Source organism: Echinops telfairi, unplaced genomic scaffold (genome assembly GCF_000313985.2).
Source record: "Echinops telfairi isolate 266 unplaced genomic scaffold, ASM31398v2 ScPeMD7_7467;HRSCAF=8505_1, whole genome shotgun sequence".
Classification (NCBI taxonomy): domain Eukaryota; kingdom Metazoa; phylum Chordata; class Mammalia; order Afrosoricida; family Tenrecidae; genus Echinops; species Echinops telfairi.
Window position 1 is genome coordinate 33,554,529 of NW_022111368.1, and position 21,153 is coordinate 33,575,681.

The 21,153-nt window shown below is 38.1% G+C and overlaps 1 non-coding gene across 1 annotated transcript; it reads right to left on the reverse strand.

Moving 5' to 3' along the window:
- Nucleotides 1–11,255: 11,255 nt before the first annotated feature.
- LOC115873251 lies at nt 11,256–11,417 on the reverse strand. Its single transcript, XR_004048304.1, has one exon. It is a non-coding gene; the product is annotated as a U1 spliceosomal RNA (small nuclear RNA).
- Between the last annotated feature and the right edge of the window lie 9,736 nt (nt 11,418–21,153).

Below are 21,153 nucleotides of genomic sequence, written 5' to 3' on the forward strand. Positions count from 1 at the left end.
CTTTAGTATTAGGGGAAAATATGAAGATTTTATGTTTTGTTTTTAATTTTCAAGCCTTAAAAGTATGTGGTATTTTGATTTTGCTTTGCATTAAAATGAGTATTTTTTATTGTCAAATTTAGCATGCAGAGGCAAAGCCTTGTGAGATAGTTTATTGTGCCAGCCTGGCCGATAAACAGAAGTGAGTTAACTGAAGGGCAGAGAGATAAATGGCTTGGTGAGCCTCGCCTTTCTTGTCTCTTGCTCTTTGATCATTGTACCAGTGTGCGGCTACCTTGCTTGTTCTGTGCCTCAATTTATAGGCTACACTACCTGTGGGATGCCTAGCCTGTGGGCTGTCACTGTAAGTTGAGGTCCCTTTAAGATATCTCTGGAGCTGGGGACTGGCAGTTGGGACTGGTGGTTGGTTGACAGTTGGTGATCTGCCTTGTGATTGGCTGCTGTGCTGAGATATACTAACTCTCTTTATAAATAGAGGAAGATCTGGCAGCAGACTAGACTTGAAGGACTGTTAGTCTCTCACAACTCTCTCTCTCATGGGAGTGAGTTGCACTGAGCCATTTGTACTGCTTTATAACTTAACTGTTCATTTCTTGTTTTATATATATCTATCTGTATATAATTTAACAGTTCATTTCTTGTGTTATATATCTAATTACTTTTATAAATAAATATTTAAAATTATCAGCAATCTGGTTTTATCTCCCTAGAGAACCCTGTCTAACACACCACGCAAAACAGGATTATACTACCCAATTTATCAGAACACTGTATCTCAAAAGTTACTCGTGTTTATGACACTATAGATATACACATATTTTTTGGTTTTGTTTTGTTTTCCTCCTCCTGCCCTCTCTCACTGCCCCGCTCCCTTCCCTCGGCCTAAATACAGCCTTCAAAATCTTCTTTTAGTGTGAAAACCATTGTTCTTAATGGTTTTTTTTTCCTTCTCGTAGCATTTGTCCTTATGGGATTTATGAGGTTGACTAACTTTGCTGAGTAATGTCTTCCAAATTTGTCCATGTTATGAGATGTTTTATAGTCTCATTATTGATTTCTAGAGATGTATAGTATTCCATTGTATGTATGTACTTGAGCTTATTTATCAATTTCTACACAGGTAGGCTTTTTAGTTATCTCAATTTTGGTTTTGCGATTATACATAATGCTGCTTATAAACATGAGTGTACATATATCTATTCATGTTTTGCTTTTTATATCTGTAGGGTATTTACTGCATAGAGGGATTTCAGAGTCTTATGGTATTTCTGTTCTTCTCTTCCCCTGCCCCTCCCCGCTCCCTCCTATGTTCCTGGTAGTTCTATTCCTATTTCTGTAAGGAAGCACAATATAGTTTTCCAAAATGACCTTACAACTCTGCAAGCCCATCAGCAATGTATGAGTGTTCCAATTTCCACATATCTGCTTCAACATTTGTTATTATCTATTTTTTTTTTGTTTTCATTTTGTTATAATTGCTGGTGTGAGTTGTAAGCTCATCTTTGTTTTAATTTGTGTTTCTTTTATAGCTAATGATCATGAGAATTTCTACTTATTATTGATGGCCACCTGATGTCATCTTTAGTAAATTATCCATTTATGTGTTTTACCCATTTTTTGGATTGAATTGTTTGTGTTTTTATTGAAATTCTGCAATTTCTATAGATTTTCAAGATTACCTCCTTATGCGGTTGCACAGTTTTTTTTTCTCAGTCTGTGGGTTCTCTTTTTACTCTATCTACTAAGTTTTAAATGTAAATTATAATGTTTATTTTTAGGAAAACTTGGTCCTCTTTTTGTCTTCTGTAGTGTAGGTGCCTGTCGTTATGCTTAGTGATGTGTTTATGCCTTTTATTAGAGCCCTTAAGTTTCACCCTATTTTTTCATTGATTATCATTTAGATTGAGGGTTGATATTTAAGTATTTAATTCATGTTGAATTATTTTATGTGCGGTGAAGTATGGGTCCTGTTTCATTCGTTTGCATGTAGAAATATGATTGTGCTAGCAATTTGTTGAAAAGACTATCACTTTAAATATTAGTAGATTTATTTGAAAAAAAGGAGACCTGGTGGTACTCTCTGGCCAGTTCTGGACTTCTAATCATAAGGTAGGCATTTCAAATCCACCAGCCACTCAGCTCAATGGGAGCAATACGAGCTGCCCAGTCCTGTACAGTTGTACGGTCTCAGAAACCCCATGCAGAGTTCATCAGAGGCAGCACCTTCTGGATGGCAGTGGGTTCTTCGAAAAGAAACCCCTTAGCCAGGATCTATAACATTCATCTACCCATCCTTTTAGAAGATTATAGTTAATTATCTCTTGTTATTTATTATAACAACCAAATTGTTAGGCAGTTTTCATGGTGTGCAAAGAACTGCAGTGAAGGTAGTCCCCTTTGTTTCAGTTATTATGATGGATATAATGCATACAGTTTTTTGTTTTGTTTTGTTTTTAGTACCCAAAGCAGCTAGTCGTGGTGGCTAGAATGTTGAAAGCACCTTGCCCACATTATTTTTGTCCATTGCAACGACACTAAGTACAGAGATTTCTTTGGAAACACACTTGCAAAAGTTGACCATCTTTTGCCCCCAGTTATCTGGAATTTGCTGGTGTTCAGTGGTTCTCATTCTCACCAAAAAAACAAAAACAAAAAACAAACAAACCCAAAAGCATTTATTTTCAGGATTTTATAAAGGTGAAAACTTTCTTGAATTCAGAGATTCTGCTTTATTTGTCAGAAACTTTGTTTTGACCTGAATTACAACCAGAGGCAGCTTGATTATTTTCTCTGTAAAAAAAAATGATTCTTTCAACTTATTCTCTAATGCAGGTTCTTTTGTTTGGGGCCCACGCAAGGTGTGCATTTTTGCGGACTACTGTTTTTAGTTTCCCCTTCGTATTTTCTCTCCTCAATAAAGTACTCTCCAGCTACAAATTTTCTGAAGGCAGTTCTGTAACTTGTTTCTTCTGTTTTCTCAATGACTTTCAATTTGAAGTCCGCAGTTTAGAACTTGCTTTTAATTCCTGAAATGACACTGAGATTTAGATTTAGACATAGCCGAAACAAGCAAACCTGCATAGCTTGATGGTTTCCCTTAAGATGATTTGATGCAGTTTGCATATGTATTCTTATTCCTCCAGTTAAAAGTTAGACTCAGCAATATTGGATTAGAGAGAAATCAACAATAAAAAGGGATGGAGGCAGTGAAGGTGTTGGATAAGTACAAGAGTTAAAGTCAACAGAGGTAAGTACTGTCACATACACAGATTTGCATTAATTATAATCTAAGGAGATAGAATGATAGGCATGTAGGTTAAATCAGAGTAGGAGGGTGAGATAGTTGACGTTTACTGTGCTAACCCGGCTGATAAACACATGTGGGATTAATTGAAGGGCAGAGAGATAAATGGGTCTGTGAGCCTCACCTTTCTTGTTCTCGGGTCTCTTGCTGATGGTTGGACCAGGGTGCAGCTGCCTTAGCCAGTTCCCTGCTTCACCTGGCAAGGTTCACTTCCTGTGAGACATCCCTGAGGAGAAGCAGCATGGACCTACTCTGATGCAGCCCTGGGTGCTGGAGCAGCCGTGTAGAGACCCCTGCCAGCGCTGAGATGTTTACACGCTCACTGATTCAGCTTTCCTCCTGCAGTTGGTGTCATTGTGTGTTTTTGTGAGAATGAGGAGGACTTTATGGATTGGTGTTGGACATATGGGCTAATGTTGGATTTATGGGCTTGGACAGCACTGGGTTGGAATGCTTTCTTAATGTTTTAGTGAGATTGAGGAGGACTTTATGGATTGGTTTCAGACAGATGGGCTAATGTTGGACTTATGGGCTTGGACAGCACTGGATTGGGATGCTTTCTTAATGTATACCTACCCTTTATATAAAACTCTCTCTTATACACATATGAGTTTCTGTGGATTTGTTTATCTAATTTACCCGGTCCAACTCAGAGGGAAAATTGGAGTATATTCATACAGATGTATAAATTTGGCAGAAATTACATATGTATGAGTACTTAATTTTACTACCAATATATCCATAGATTTAGTGGAGTATACAGGGCAAAGTTTTGAAACCACTTTAAATATAATGTGTTACCTCAAGAGAATGGTTCCTGGGCCAGAGAAGTCAGTGGCATAACACACTCTACAAAGACTGTGTTCTACTTCCTACTTTGTTGAGTAGCCACTGAGGCCTTAAAAGCTTATAGGCAGGTGAGTTAGTTAATTGTGCCAGCCTGGCCAATAATCACATGCGGTGCTGGTTGAAAGGCGGAGAGATAAATGGGTGGTGAAGCCTCGCCTTTCTAGTTCTCGGGTCTCTTGTTTTGTGATGGTTGCATTGGGTGCAGCTGCCTTAGCAGTTCCCTGCTTCAGCTTGCAAGATTGACTTCCTACAAGACATCCCCAAGGAGAAGCCGCATGGATCTATCCCAATGCAGCCCTGGGTGCTGGAGCAGCCATGTGGAGACCCCTGCTGGTGCTGAGATGCTTACATGTTCACTGACTCAGCTTTCCTCCTGCAGTCGGCATCATTGCCTCTGTTTTGTGAGGTGAAGGACTTTGTGGACTGGTGTTGGGTATGGGTTAATGTTGGACTTGTGGGCTTGGGCAGCATTGGGTTGGGATGTTTTCGTGATGCACATTTTCTTTGCATAAAACTCTCTCTTATACGTGAGTCGCCATGGATTTGTTTCTCCAAAGTACCCAGACTAATACAGCAGGTATTTAAGATGTGGCTATGGGTCTATACTATAGGTAATAAAATTGACAGCAATTGACATCACATTGAAATAATTAGTTCAATGGGCCATATGAACATCAGTCTTTATAACTCTGAGGCCAAAAGACCTAGATGGTACCCACCTACCACTACCAATTGTTCTGAACTAGATCACATTAAAATTGCCTGGATAGGGTGGGAGGAAAAATATTTATCACAAAACCAAAAAAATCATTGAGGAGACCAGACTGGTTGGATTGGTGAAATCATCGAGATTATGGCCTTAGTCACCCTTCATGTCTGGAGCTGAACTCATACCCATGCCTCAGTTTTCAGCCAACAATAGACAGGTTTATAAAGGGAACACACACTTTATAATAGAGTGCTAATCTGGGTAGATTAGAGAAACAAATTGATAAACACACATATGTGTATAAGAGAGAGTTTTATATAAAGGATAATTGTACATTAAGAAAGCATCCCAGCCAAATCCAGTCCAAGCCCATAAGTCTTATATTAGCCCATATGTCCGATACCAATCTAAAAAATTCCTCATCAGAGTCATGAAACACATGCAATGATGCCAAATGCAGGCTGATCACAGGGCAGTGGGTAGAAAATCTTGTAGATCCAGTGGCATTGTAAGCGTCTCAGTGCTGGCAGGGGTCTCCACGGGGCTCCTCCAATTCCAGGGTTCTGGCTGCATGCAGGTAGGTCCATGTGGCTTCTCCAGCTCAAGGCACTAGTGTAGTTCCATGTGTCTTGTCAACTGCAATGTCTCCCAGGGAGTGAGCACAGAGAGAGAAGTGTCTCCCGCCTCCAAGGAGGAAAACTGCCGGAGTTCCCAGAATTCTCAGGAGAAATCCATGCCCACACAGAAGCTTCATTGGCTATGATCTGATTGACAAGTTAGACGCCATCCCTTCACTCTTAATCCTCTCAAGTCCCAAACTGACAGCAGATTATGTAAGTAGCACATCACCCATTTCAGATCAAGGAGCAGGATTTGCTGAAGCACAGAGGTCCAAAGGATTAGAAGAGAAAGAGAAATGGAGGTGGGAAACAGAGAAGAGTGAAGCTGAATAGTGTTACATTGAGGGGATTCCAATGGATGAGATGAAGCAAAATATTTATGAATTATTTAATGCAAAATAATTATCTTCTCTGTTACCCTTCACCCATTTCACAATAAATAGTTCTTATAAAGAGAGAACTGAAATATGACTGTAGCATTTATGCTAATGGAGATTGGATTGTGATTCCCATTGATAGATGCTTGATGATATTTACCAGTGCAAGCTTTGCTTTGCATATGTTTCCAATTGATAGTATGTAATTTATGGACAGGCTTCAGTAGTTTCAACATTACAATTAATGACTCAAAAGTGACCTTGTTAGGTGCTCTGGAGCCACTTCCGATTTTAGCAATCCTATGTACACCTTAAAACAAACAAAACAAGTAGACAAATTATAAAAACACTTCCATATTCTGAACCATGCTCAGAATTGTATATATGTTTGAGCTCATTGTTGCAATGTAATATATTTCATTGAGGATTTATTTTTAGCTATCCCTCTCCACTTTGCCAAGCATGCTGTTTTAGGCTGGGTTCTCTAGAGAAGCAACACCAGTGACATGTATAGAGTTCTAGAGGTGAAAAATTGTATTTCAAGAAAACGGTGCAACCAATTGTACAAGAGGGCAAGTCCAGGTCCAGGCAGGTTCCAAGCCCATGGATTAGATGTTAGACTAGAAATTTCTCCTGATTTGAAGAATTGTGGCGGCTGATAAAGCCAAGATTGGCAGGAAGGCAACAGGCTGGTAATGGCAGATGCAGATGAATCAAAGTTAGCAGGTCAGGTTTGTGGCTCCCATTTCAAGTAAATTTGATGTTGGTAGGTTAAAAGGCAGGTCACTGCCAACTTGCAGAATTGGCAGGCAATTTTGCAGGCTGTTGGCAATAGTCCAAAGAACCAGAAACTGATAAACCAGATGCCTGATCCAGACACAGCAAAAAGCAAGCAAGATTGTCCACAGTGTTCACTTTTATTAGAAAGAGTCCACATTGCTGAGGAACTTTGTTTTCAATTGTGCACATCAGGGCTGGGACCTGAGGAAGACTGCTGAATCTCACATCCATATCATTAAAATTTATTGACTTCTCATAAAATATCCCACCATGGATTTGATTACACTGAGTTAGGTCTCACCTGAGGAATCATTTGGTCTTCACTGATAAACCACTGAAAATCTTTGCCCAGAGAAGTTGATCCAAAACCTGACACGATGCCGGGTCCCTCCTGATAGCATGTCCAGAGTATGGTGGATGCGGTTATGCTCTCGCCACGGTCTTGGAGCAGCCCGGCTATCCTTCTTCCAGAACAGTTAGTCTTTCCTCTGGCAGTCCATGGCATCGTCGCTATTTGTCCTCAACATCGTATTGGAATACATCAAGCCTTCTCTGTTATTCTTGTTTTCTAGCTTTCATAGGCATACGAGGCCATTGAAAAATACTATGACCTAAGTAAAGTAAACCTTATTCCTGAAAGTGACATCTTTATCCTTTAATCCTTTAAAAATGGTCTTTGCAACAAAGTTGCCTAAATGAAATATGTAATTGGATTTCCCGACTACGGCTTCCAAGAGTGTTGACTGTGGTTGAAAATAAAATAAAATGGGTGACCAATGTAATATTTTCAACATCTCGAGGTGGAGCTGTGTACTAGTCCAGTTATGGAGTTTTGTTGTCTTTGCATTTTACATGTACTTCATATCGAAGGCTGTCTTATTTGCTGGTCAAGTAAGTGCTTCAAGTCCTCTTTGAGTTCAGGAAGCAAGACTGGGTCGTCTCCATATCAGAAGTTTTCGAGCCCCTTCCTCATTTTTTTCTTTTTTTAAAACTCCTTGAAATTACCCCATGTGCTACCAAAACATTGATTTCAATGCTAACTTTGCTCCCTTAGGAAGCACTCTGACCAGTGCTGAAATCTAATGAGGAAAGAAGCGAGCATGTTTTCAAGGTTGCTCCCTTTTCTTTTTCTTTTTTTCTCCTTTCCTTCTTTTCCTTCATTTGTAGAAAATAACACACAATTCGAAAGGGGAGAGGGGTGGCATACAGATCACAGCTTCACAGCCCAACATTAGACGGCGTCTGGATCCCAGGAAGTGCCCCATTTACTCAGTGCTCTTTCTTTCTATTTCTCCCTCCTCCCTTCTTTCCCCAATCCCTTCCTCCTCTCTACCACTGGCCTTGCTATAACCTTCAAAGCCTGCTTCTTTTTGTGTGAAAACCCTTTTTCATACTGTTGGTGAAATAATACTTACATAGTATATATCTTTATGAGATTCATGAACTTTGCTGAACATAATGTGTCTCAAATTAATCCATGTTATTAGGTGTTTGACAGTTTGGCTGTTGTTTCTTTTAGAGATACTAAATATTGCATTTTAGGTATTTACCCGAGCTTATTTATCCTTTCCTTGACAGACGGATCTTTTGGGCTGTTTTCATAATTTTACTGTTATAGATAAATTTACTACAATAAACATGAGGTTGTAAAAATCTGTAATTTGTTTTTTATTTCTTTGGGGTGTATATTGAGCAGAGAGATTGCAGAAGTTTAAAGTAGTCTGGAAACAAATGAGAACAATAATACAACATATGAAAACTTTGGGACACAGTAAAAGCAGTTCAGAGGGCAATTTATAGCAATATGCACATATTTTTTTAAATGAATTACAGTAAACACCTTAACACAATACTTGGGGTAAATTTTATTTTAGAAAAATTAATATCAGACAGGCTCAAGGAGTTGGAGATTAAACATATCCCAAATGTCTAACTCTTCCAAGATGCTATTATACTCCATCTGCCCCTGCCTTAAGTATATTCTCTCATGTTCCTGGGTTCTACTATTTGTTACAACAAACCATAGATACACAGAATTTTACGGAAATGCCTCACAGGATTGTGGGTGCTGTATGTGTCCCAGAGCTGAAGGTCAGGTTCATTTAGCAGAGCTAAATGCAGAGACAAAAATAAATAAAACTCTCAAATCTTACTACCATAGAGTCAGTTGTGACTTAGAATGACCCTGTGGGTTTCCAAATCTGTAACTCTTTATGGGAGTGGAAAGCCTCATCGTTCTCCTGATGAGCTGCTCGTAAGTTCAAACTGCTGACCCTGAGGATAACAGTAGATGGTGGTTTCAAACTGCTGACCTTGAGCATCCAGAAGCAGTAGCCAAAAATGTGCAAAAGTCACAGCAGGTCTTGTTGATTCTACCAAAGCTCATGCATACAATAAAAGTATGGCTTATCAGGTAATGTGCAGAGCTATACTGTGTTACTATCCAAGGAAAAGAAAGGATGGTGTCTCAAATCATACCCTTTCGTATAGGAGTCTTGAAGAGAGCTCAAGGAAGGAAAACGGTTGGCTTAGTTCACACCCTCTAATAAAGTCAAGTCTTAAGGCCACCTCTATCCTGTTCATAGTAGAGACTGGCTCCAAAATGGGATTACAGTCTGAAACACGGACTCTAGAATCGCAACATATCTCAAACGGATCTACAGACAGAACTGCCATGGTCATTAACCACACCACACACCTGTGACAATTAGAACAAGAACAGACCAACAAAACTCAACCCCCAGAAAAATAAAAACAATAAAATTAGAGCAGAAGCAAATGAACCAGAAAACCATATATGTAATATCTATTAAATATTAAATAAAATTATATTTATATTAAATAAAGGTATTTACATCAGATTTATTTAATTATATATGTATTATCATTATCTTTATTATTTATTTATAATTATATTTAGCTAATTAAATAATATAAAATATTCATATAAAATTATTTATATTAAATAAAAATTAGAGCAGAAACAAATGAATCAGAAAACTATATATATAATTTTGTGTGTGTGTGTGTATATATATATGCACACACACATACTAACAAGGCAGGTAGGTTCTTTGAAAGGATTAACAAAATTGATAACCCACTGTCAAACCAACCCAAGAAAAGGAAGGAGAAAAAGTAAATATTCTAAAAAGGCATGAGTCTCTAATGACTTTTTTACATTGAGTCCAGTTCTTCAGATTATTTTTACAACATATAGGATGAATCCAAAACCCAAAGCCAAACTTACGGCCAGAGAGTCAGTGCAGACCCAGAGCAACCCTAGAGGACAGAGGAGACCTGCCCCGGTGCATTTCTGAAAGGGTGACTCTAGGGGAGCGCAAAGCGCTGTCTTACTCAGGGTGGTTTGGAATGCTGATCCTCCAGTTAGCAGCCCATCAAGTAGCCACCACACCAGCAGGCACCCTCCCAAGACTGAGTCAGCCCAGGGAAGACACACAACCTTGATACACGTTTCCTGCTTTTACACAAGCGAAAGGTATGGAGTTTTGTTTCGGTCAGTTAAAAAAAAAAAAGGCAGTTTTATGGCTGAATTTTCAATTATCCATGTACAGCCAAACTTAATCTATGACAATGATTTTACTGTAATATATGAAAAATTAGAATATATTTTTCTGGAATGTACAAAGTAAAAAATAGCATTTTAAAATTATGAATGAGGGTGTAAGGAATGGAAATGCACTTTTGGAAACGTCAAGAGACTTGTTTGGGCAGGTTTTGTCAGAACTTCAAAATATAAATTTTTTTTTCATTTATGTGTGTTATGAGAGTGCTATTTCAGTAAGCGTGATAGATAAGAAAATATAGGTAATATGTAAATGAGCAAAAGAAGTATATTGAGAGTGACAAGTTGATTTGATTTTAAATGATAGCGTAGAGCATCAAGACATTTGGGACTGTTTGCCTACAGCATATTTCCCAAACTTGTTTAGAGCACTGCTCATTTTCAGGGGAAAAATCACTCAGAACCCCCTTGGAAATTAAAAAAAAAATTGTACTGTAATTCATAGCTCAGTCTAAAGTCTAAGTGCCTAAGTATCTGCTTTTGCAGCTCTCTATATCATTCCAGCACCCCAACCTCCCCACTAACCTAGAGGATTAATCTTCCAATTCCTATGTTCTGGGTCACTGATTTCATACTATATTATTAGGAAACATAAATATATTACATAAATAAAGTAGAAGGAGTAACAAAAGGAATGAGACAAACTTGCCTGTCTTCTTTATCTCTGTTTATTTTTCTACCATCCTCTTATTTTTGTTTTTACAATGCTTTTTATGTTAGAATTTATTCCGGTCAAATAAAGTCAGAACAAAGTTTGTAACACGTTATTAAATCTACTGTTATTGCATACTTGGATATTTATTGTCATCTAGAAATCATGTTAGTTACAGTGACGGACAAAAAAATCAAGAAGTTCCTACAACTAAGAATTTGGGTGCCCGCAAGTGTTATAGGTAATGAATAAAACTGAACAAGTTAATAAGAAAGGAAATGTACTCACAGAATATTTAGTAGGAATGTCGAATGCAGTAGCTATTTCAAGGCTTTTTGAAAGATTTAGAAATCATAGGCACCTTTTTTTTTATTCTTTCAGGGGAGAGCGCGAACGCAGTCCCCCACTACCACAAATTATGCAGTCGAGTCTTCCACATTTGGGGAAATCGCAGGAGCCCACATCTGGAGTGCAATGGATAAGCTTTGTCCTGGGAAAGCCACCTTTGTGATCATGGTATCTCCCCTGCCAGGTAAGTATTAAGAGAAGCCTTGGCGGTGTGTTTGGTTAGTAGTTAGGATCCTAAAAACGATGTCTTCTGTTCAAATCTATCAACCCCTCAAGGGAAGAAAGATGATACTTTGATAAGATGTAAATTCTCAGAAACTGCATATGTGGTACTTACGGGTCTGAACTCACTCTCTGGCAGCATTGCTCTTGTGGTTGTTAGGTGCCATTGAGCAACTTTGGACCCATCATGACACTATGTACAAAAGAAAGACCGCAGAGTTCTTACGCATCCTCACTATTGTTTTTTATGACTTTGAGTCTATTGTTGCAGCCACTGTATCAATTCATTATCTTGAAGGTCTTCCTCTTTTTTTATTTTATCGACCTTATACTTTACCAAGCATAGTAACCTTTAACAGGCCTGATCTTCCTTGCTTGCATGTCTAAAGGATGTGAAATGAACTCTCATTTTATTGGGGGCTCATACAATTCTTATACTTACTACTAAGTAGAATTCTGGTTGTACATCTTCCAAGACACATTTCTTTGCTCTTCTGGTGGTCCATGGTATCTTCCATATTCTTAACTATATCAGAATTCAAAAAAAAATAATCTCCTCTGCATTCTTACTTACTCATTGTCCAACTTTCACATTCCCATGAGGTCTTTGAAAATAAGAGGTTTGCATCAGGCACCTCTTCTTGCTCAAAGAAACATAATTTCTCTTTCTTTAGCACTTTAAAGAGGTGTAGTACACCGAGTTTGTCAAATCCAATGTGCCCTTTGATCTTCTGACTGCTACTTCCATGAGCATTGACTGTGAATTCAAATAAATTTAAATAGATGATAACCTAAATATTTTCTCTGTCATGCAATTGCCTGTTGGACAACTTGTGAGGATTTCTTGTTTTCTTTACATTGAGTTGCAATCCATACTGAAAGCTGTATTCTTTGGTTTTATTTGCAAACGTTTCAACTTTTCTTGAGGCCGGTGAGCGAGGCTGTGTCATCTGCAGATGGCAGGTTCTTGATGAGCCTTTCTGGAGTCCTGTGCCACGTACTCCTTCATGTAGTTCAGCGTCTCAGACTAGTTCCTCAGGACACAGATTGAATATGTATGGCTAAAGAATAAAACCTTGACACACAGTGTTTCTGATTTTAAACCATGCAATCTCCTTTCCATTTTGAATGACTCTTGATTTATGTTGGAGTTCTGCATGAGCATAATGAACTGTTCTAGAATTTATCTTCTTTGCAGTAGTATCCGAAATTTGGTACTAACCACAGTTGAATGCCTTGTGTAGTCAAAAAGGTACAAGGTAACATATTTTCTTTTTATATTCTCTGCTTTCAAACAAGATCCATCTGACCTTAGCATGCTGCCTTAATTAATGCTTTTTTTTAACTTCTCTGGGTTCTAATAGCCATTGCAATGGCTACACAGAACTCAGAAAGAACAATCAAACAAGCATGAATGAAGGGTTTTTAAGGAAGTAGACAAGTGGTAATGCCAATGAGAAATGTTTAGAATTAAGTTGTATATCATGGCATATTACAAATTCCCTCATCTGCTAATAAATGCCACAAAGGCTTATCACCTTGTTATAATCCTCAACCCAAAGACATTCAGCTGAGGATCCATGGCTCAGCAAACCCACCTCCCTGAATTAAGCACCCAGGGACACCCCACTCCACAAGTCAGCCTCATGCATGAAACCACTCAGCTTTCTTTGCTCTGGTTCCTGGTCTGATAGCTGGCCTCTCATAGTACCTAACGTTGAGATCCAGGACGTCGGCTGCACAGGAATGTCAGGTGTAGAGGATGTGCTCCACACCTGGCTCTTATTTGGAATGGGATTCCTCCTCCTACTTCTCAGAGGACTTATTTCTTTTTAAATCATTTTATTGGGGGCTCATACAATTCTTATCAAAATCCATCCATTCATCCATTGTGTCAAGCACATTTGTTGCCATCATCATTTTCAAAACATTTGCTTTCTATTTGAGCCCTTGGTATCAGCTCCTCAATTTTTCCCCTTCCTCCCTGCTCTCCCTCCCTCATGAACCCTTGCTAATTTATAAATTATTATTATTATGTTATATCTTATATTGTCTGACGTCTCCCTTCATCCACTTTTTTTGTTCACCATCCCCCAGGGAGGAGGTTATATGTAGATCATTGTAATCAGTTCCCTCTTTCCACCCCACTGACCCTCCACCCTCCTGGTATCACCAGTCTCAGCACTTGTCCTGAAGGGATCATTTGTCCTGGATTCCCTGTGTTTCCAATTCCTATCTGTACTAGTGTACATCCTCTGGTCTAGCTAGATTTGTGAGGTAGAATTGGGATCATGATAGTGGGAGTGGAGGGGAGAAGCATTTAGGAACTAGAGGAAAGTTGTATATTTCATTGTTGCTACACTGTACCCTGAGTGGTTCATCTCCTCCGTGCAACCCTTCTGTGAGGGGATGTCCAGTTGCTTACAGATGGGTCTTGGGTCCCCAACCTGTGCTCCCCATCATTCACAATAATTTTATTTTTTGTTCTTTGATGCCTGAGACACCTCATGATCACACAGGTTGGTGTGCTTCCTCCATGTGGGCTTTGTTGTTTCTGAGCTAGAGGGCCACTTGTTTACTGTAGTATTAATTTATAAGTTGGATGGGGAGGAGGGCCAGCCTCCACCGCTACTACTACCCATGGGTTCAGTAATGCACAATTGTACGGTTGAGATATATAAGTATTATATTAAAGTCATCGAGAGCATGAACAATAGAAGAGATATTACATGAATTCAGTCAGACACATTACATGGTAGCATTGCTCACTTCAGCCCATCTTGGTGGTCCACTTGGAGAGAGGGGGAAGGGAAGGAGGGCTAGGGAACAAGGGAGCCAGGATGGGAGAGGAGAGAGGGAAGAGAGGCGAGTGGGACCAGTGAGAGCCCAGCAAGAGAGCAGCCAGAGAGAGCCAGTTCTATTGCTAGCCCAGGCCTATATACCTTTTTTTTGGGGGTGCACGCCCACTAATTACAGGTAAAGACATATGTCAAAGGAAGGTGTTGCACTATCGGTTACACAGTAATGAGAGGGGGTGGTCTAGGGACATACACGCAATAGGAAGAGGAGGGATTGGGAGTAAACATGTGACAAGATGGGTGGATTCTAGATTTAGGATGGCAGATTAACTTTGACCTGTTCTCTGGGTCTCCATAGGAACCATTATCAGTAGGGTGTAAACCCCACCTACAGGAACCAAGCTAATGGTCCCAAGCTTCAGAGAGGAGTAATCCATTGTCTCCAGCAGTCCGGAGCAGGTCCACCCCTGCTGTCTGACCTCCCCCCACAGTTTACCTTCAAGTCTTTAAGACCTTAGATGTTATATCTTTTGATAGTTGGGCACCATCAGCTTTCTTCGCCACATTTGCTTATACAACCATTTTGTCTTCAGCAATCATGTCGGAAAGGTGAGCATCACCCCATTAGAGGTCTTATTTTATACACAGTAGGATGGTACTACAGGGAATCTTATTCCCAATCACTCGCAGATGAATTCTATCCGTGTCCTGCTCCATGCTCTTACCAGACTCATTCAAGGAAAGATCATTTGTTGTAAGTTAGAGACTTTGGTTATTAGAGACACATTAATTCACTGCTGCTGTGATCAGTGTTGATATCTCTGGCCACCTTGTCTTCTGAATCTAGCTTGTGAACTTCCTTGTAAGATGTTGAGCCACCTCAAAAGAAACAAACACAAGACACTCCACTTTAGAGAAAAAATAAAGTGTGACATTAGGGCCAGCCCAGAAGTTGGACTATCCCCAAGAAACAACAGATGGTTCAAGGAGCCACCGCAAAAGTGTGGGGACCTCGGGGAACACCGCTAAGACTTTGCTGAACCTGACCAATGTCCAAAAGCCAGCCGCCACCTAAAGTGTGGAGAAACACGATAAGACTTGACTGGGACATTGGTGACGTAAAAGAGCCAAACCAAACTTTCCATTGAAACCTGCATAGAGACACTGACTTTTCAGAGAGCTAGGACATCAGCTCCTGCTCTCTCCAACTCTACCCGGGTGAGCACACCGATGAAGGCAGTGCTTGCTGGGACTGCGATGCTAAAATGATATGTGTGAAGAGTGCTGTTATTATGCCCTTATGCTCATACTTGCTCCAATACTTTTATCCTTAGTAGTTTATTATTAGATTGTTTGATGTGTGCTTGCAGTGAATAAACCGAGCATCGGAAAATGTCTTAGAGCGTTAAGTAATTGATCGCGGAGCTCATGACAGTTTGAGCTTCGGGCAGTTCTCTGTTAATGTACGGCTACAGAAGTTTTAAAATTTTACGTAAAACGTTACTTGCATGTGATATTAATGATTTTGTTTGATAATTTCCACATTGTGTTGGGCACAAATATGAATGCTTTTCAATAAGTTTGTTTAGTAGCTGTCTTCCAAATTTCTTGACATAGATTAGTGAATCCTTCCAGTGCTTCATCAGCTCGTTGAAATATTTTAATTGATTTTTAGTCAATGCCTGAAGCCGTATGTTTCACGAATAATTCAGTGTGCTCTAGAGTCTTGACTACCATCGGTTCTTGATTATATGCTACCTGTTGAAATGGATGTGCATTCACCAATTCTTTTTGGTATATACTCTGTGTATTCCTTGTATTCCTGTGCATTCTTGTGTATACTCTGTGTATTCCTTCCATCTTATTTCAATACTTAAACTCAAGTCATGAATTATTCTTCAGTTCTTTCAGCTTTATCCATTCCGAGGATGTCCTGCCTTTTTTGGCTTACCGACTCAAGGTTTCGGCACACTTTATTATGTTTTTTTTTTTTTTTTCAATCTGCTCTTTGAAGTTTTCTGTTCAATTCTTTTACTTCATCAATTGTTCCATTTGCATTAGCTCTCTTCTGAGGGCCACTCTACTTTTTTCTTTCTTTGCTCTCTTTTTAATGACCCTTTAATGTGTTGCCTTGTGATGTTCTTGATGTTGTTCCCCAACTCATTTGCTCTTCAGTCATTCTTATTGAATGAAATCTGTTCTTGAGATCTTGTCTCAATTTAAAACATATTTAAATTGTATTTAGGTTCTGATGGACTTGGATTAATTGCTTTCACCTTCAATCTGAACTTGCAGGTGAGCAATTATAAGTCTATTTCACAGCTGTCCCCTGACCTTGTTTTGGGTGATGATATTGAGTTTATCCATTGTCCCTTCTCCCAGATGTAGTCTATTTGCTTTCTGTGCATTCCTTCTTCCTCTGTCCATGGGTGAAGTTGCTGTTTATGTTGCTGACTGACCAAAAGGTATTTGCAATAAAGAAATCATTGGAAATGGAATCATATACTGTGAAGAAAAAAAGAAGAATTCACTGGTTTTGCAAAATTCTGCTATGTGATTTCAAGCTTTGTTTCAATCACGAAGGACACATTTTCCAAATGTGAATAATTCTTTGTTTTTCATTTTTGTATTTCCTTTGTCTATAATTATTAATACATCTTGATTGCATACTTAAAAAATTTCAGACTTAAGAATTTAGATGAATTCTTCCATTTCTCCATTCCTCCTTTTACTGATGAGTGTGTAAATTTGATAATAGTTGTATTAACTGTACTTCCTTATTTTTTGTGTAAGTGCCATGGGGTCAGTGTTGACTCAGAGTGACTCTGTGGACAAGAGTTTTAAGCCCTGACCAGTCCCGCACCATTCTCACAAGCGTTATGTTTGAGTCCCTTGTTGCACCCACTGTGACAATTCATCAAGGGTCTGCATTTTTTTCCTTTCCACTATACTTTATCAAGAATTCCCTTTTCCAGGGAATAGTCTTTCCTAATAATATGTCCAAAGTATGTGCGATGAAGGTCATCATTTTGGGTGACCCTGCTGTTGTTTGAAATACCAGAGACATAGCTGCTGGCATCATAGCAACAAGCAAAGCACTATAGGCTGACACACTGACAGACAAGTCGTGGAAACTTCCTTCAGGCCCATAGATATTATTCTTCAAGATATATTTTTAATGTTCTCTTAGACTCCGAATTTGTCATTCCCAACATAGCAAATCATATCATTGTCTGATTCAAAAGAGAAAATGCCTGTCCTTTTCAGTCCAGTAATGCTTGGATTCCTTTTAGTAAACTTAGTTTTCCTTTTTTTAACAATCATTTTTTTGGGAGCTCTGACAATGTTTATCGCAATCCATACATCCATCCATTGTGTCAAGCACATTTGCACATTTCTTGCCCTCATCATTCTCAAAGCATTTTCTTTCTATTGAGCCTTTGGTATCAGCTCCTCATTCCCCCCACCCCCATCTCCCTCCCCATCCCCGCCATGAACCCTTGATAATTTCTAAATAATTATTAATTTTTCATGTCTTAACACTGTCCAACATCTCCCTTCACCCACTTTTCTGTTGTCTGTCCCCCAGGGAGAGGGTTGTATGTAGATCCTTGTAATCTGTTAGTTTTCCTTGTAAGTATATTTTCATTGTAGGATCTTTGTGTGCAGTAGGAGTGCAGTTTTTTTCTTGTAAAATAATGTATAAATATGTATAGAAATATATACACTTCTATTTTATAATGTATTCTTTTAATTTTATGTCCCATTTATAAAAATAATACAAGTACACTGGAAGCTGCCACTTGATGGGATTGTTTCGTTAAAAGGGTCTTGTGCCTTTTCTGCCTTTGACCTGGTGCACATCTCTCACCTTCTGTAGTGTGTGTTTCAGTGGGGAGTACTTGAGCTTTCCTTCTCTTAACAGGTTTCTACTTTATAATGTCTGAGTCTTAAGGTTTTTACAGTAATCATTCTTATCATGAGTATACATTGAACCACAAAGTCAACCTCAATGAATTTTTAAAAGAAAACATTTAATAGGTTACATTCCGTGATAATTATACATTTGGCATAAAATAGGTTGATTAAAGTCCAAAGGAGAAAAATCCTCACATACTTATTATAAACACATGTGTGATATTAAGTACTTCCTACATGCAAGTTTCATTGTACAAAGGCAAGTACCTCTTGTGTTGCTATCAGGTAAGCATTGGAATGCTAGCCTGGAATGCTTGATCAATGGTTCAAACCCATCAGACACTCACAAAAACAAAAAAAAAAAAGACTTATGATTTTGACCAAATCTCAAGAAAGAAAGAAAAATAAAAACGTGTGGGGATTATGCACTCCTTCCACTCTCCAAGGAGTTTGTGGTAGTTATGTAATCAATCCTGTGTCAACTTGATAAATGCAGTGAAGGGGCGGATCTAGCTTGTCAAGCAGGACACAGCCTGATGCTTCTCATGAGGATTCTGGGAGCTTCCTTTCTTCCTCCCAGGAGCCTAGAAGCACTCTCTCTCTGTTACTCTCTCTTTCTGTCTTCTAACACAATTCTAAACTGCAAGGCATTAAATGTCATTGAAATCTATTCTATAGCTAGACACTTTGTCAAAATATCTTAGTTTCATATAACAAAGCTTTGGATTAGCTAAATGAATAAACAAGTATCAAATGTACAGTAAATTGAACATCCAAGGAAGCATTTTGGAGTAGTTTGTAATCTAGGATCATCCAAGTCCTCTTACATTCATTCTTGCCTCGGTTTGGGTGATTTTGAAACAAGGTGAAAGTAGATAAACTGTTGGCTACAAGGAGGGTGCCATTGCACTATACCGGGGAATTGTAAACTCAGCTCTTTGATCCTGACATTCGTCTTTTTAATGATTCAGAGCCACAACCTCCCTGTGATAACATCTTTCTTCTCTCTACTTTTGAGCTGTGAGCACCTAAGTGAAATCTTGATTTTTTTCTTAAGCTTTTATTAAACTTAAGCCTGGAAGTAAGGAAAAGCTAAAGGAAAAGGATTAGAGAGGTTTATTCAACACTGTCAGAGAAAGAAAATCCTTTCCTTAATGCCAGATGGATTAAATTCCTGATCTTGCAATTGCCTAAAATTATCACTGGAATTATATCTATGTCAATTAAACTAAACCTAGTATGGGGGAAATTATTTAACTAGCTCCCTCATTCACTGTCATTCAAGAATTCTAATAATTTTAAAAGTATGCAGGCATGTAGCCATCTTGGTATTACTCACATGTACTATTGAAATTAATTAAATCTAAGTGTGTCTCTCAGTCATTTCAGGAGTTTTTCGAGGGTACTGTTAATACATGTTTATCCAGTGTGCACCATTGACATACAATATTTTAACAGTGTAAGCAAATTAATAACATTTTGGCTTATATTACAAAAGTCCAGTGTTTTTTTAATTAAAAATCACATATTTTTGTTTCCTAAACCATTTATAAAAGACATAGATCAAAGTCATTTTGTTTAAAACCTTCCTTCTGTAAAGAAATGAATTATTAAGGTACAAAGGTTGATTTTTCCCAGGTTTGTTTAAGAAGAATTCCTTTTTATTTGCTTTTCTTGTCCTCTCTTCTATTATATTGTTTGTCTTAATTGTAAACACACAGGTAAAAAAGTAACTGATTTTTAACTTTAATAATGGGTTGAAAACCTGAGTTTGAAAAGAAATGCCTTTAGCATATTTTTCATGAATTATTTATTATCAAAACTTTTTATTGGTTATCTTTCACTGAACTCCAATCAATGTTCTAGGAGAGTTTCCACAGTTGTTAGTTTGTATGTGCCATTTGTAACAGATAAAGAGTGATCTATGGAGAGAATAGAGGGACAATGTCTTTGTATTTCTCATTTTATACAATTCAGTACTGCACACATAGTTGAATGATATTGAAACATCTCTATATTATTATATAGAATAAATCCTTAATAATTCACACATTTTCACTATGAAGGGCTGTGTGAATTATTTTCAAGTGTTCAAATAAACAGGATATAATAAATGAATGGCATATAATAGATACAGTGCTAAATGATAGGGATGGAGAGATGAATCTGATGTTTGTTTTAGTTTGAACTCCTTAGAGAGTAGGTGAAATGCTTAATCCCCAATAGTTTTCGCCAGCTTAGAAGAAAGTTTGTAATTTCTACCAAACTATAAATTGTAAGAACTAATGGAAATGGAGTAGATATATAAAAACTACATAAACTATTTTGAAATTTAATTTATTAAAATATTCAAATAGCAGATAAGACATATCTTTAAACAGAAAACTCTCATTGCCATTGACTCCACCCAAACTCATAGTGATGCTGTAGGGCAGTGTATTGCTCCATAGAGTATGTTAGGCTGCATCTATTTAATAATCCAACCACCTCATCTTTCTCCAGAATGGCTAGTTTTATAGCAAACTCATGCTTAACTCTCTGTGCTGTGAGGGCTCTCACATATGTACATACTAATTATAAACACACAGAAGCCACAATAAAAATAAGATGCCATTTAGAGTTGCTTAACGGAACTGAAACACTTTGGTATAAACTTGAAAGAATATGTAGACTATCTGTCTACTAAAAATTCAAAATGTTGATGAAAGAAAAAGAAATGTTTACATAAATGGAAAGGTATACAGTGTTTAAGTTTTGGAAAACCCAACAGAGTTAAAGATTGTATTCTCTTCCATTTGAGCTATATAAATTTTGCTTTCTTTGAAATATAAACAATTTCATTATAAAACAAACAACTCTAAGCTTTAGAATAGATAAAAAACTCTGAAATATAATAATAAATTGAGAGAAATCAGTTTATTCACCAGAAGCTACAGTAACCATCACAATGTAATATTTACTAAGGATACAGGCATAGATTAAGGAAGCAG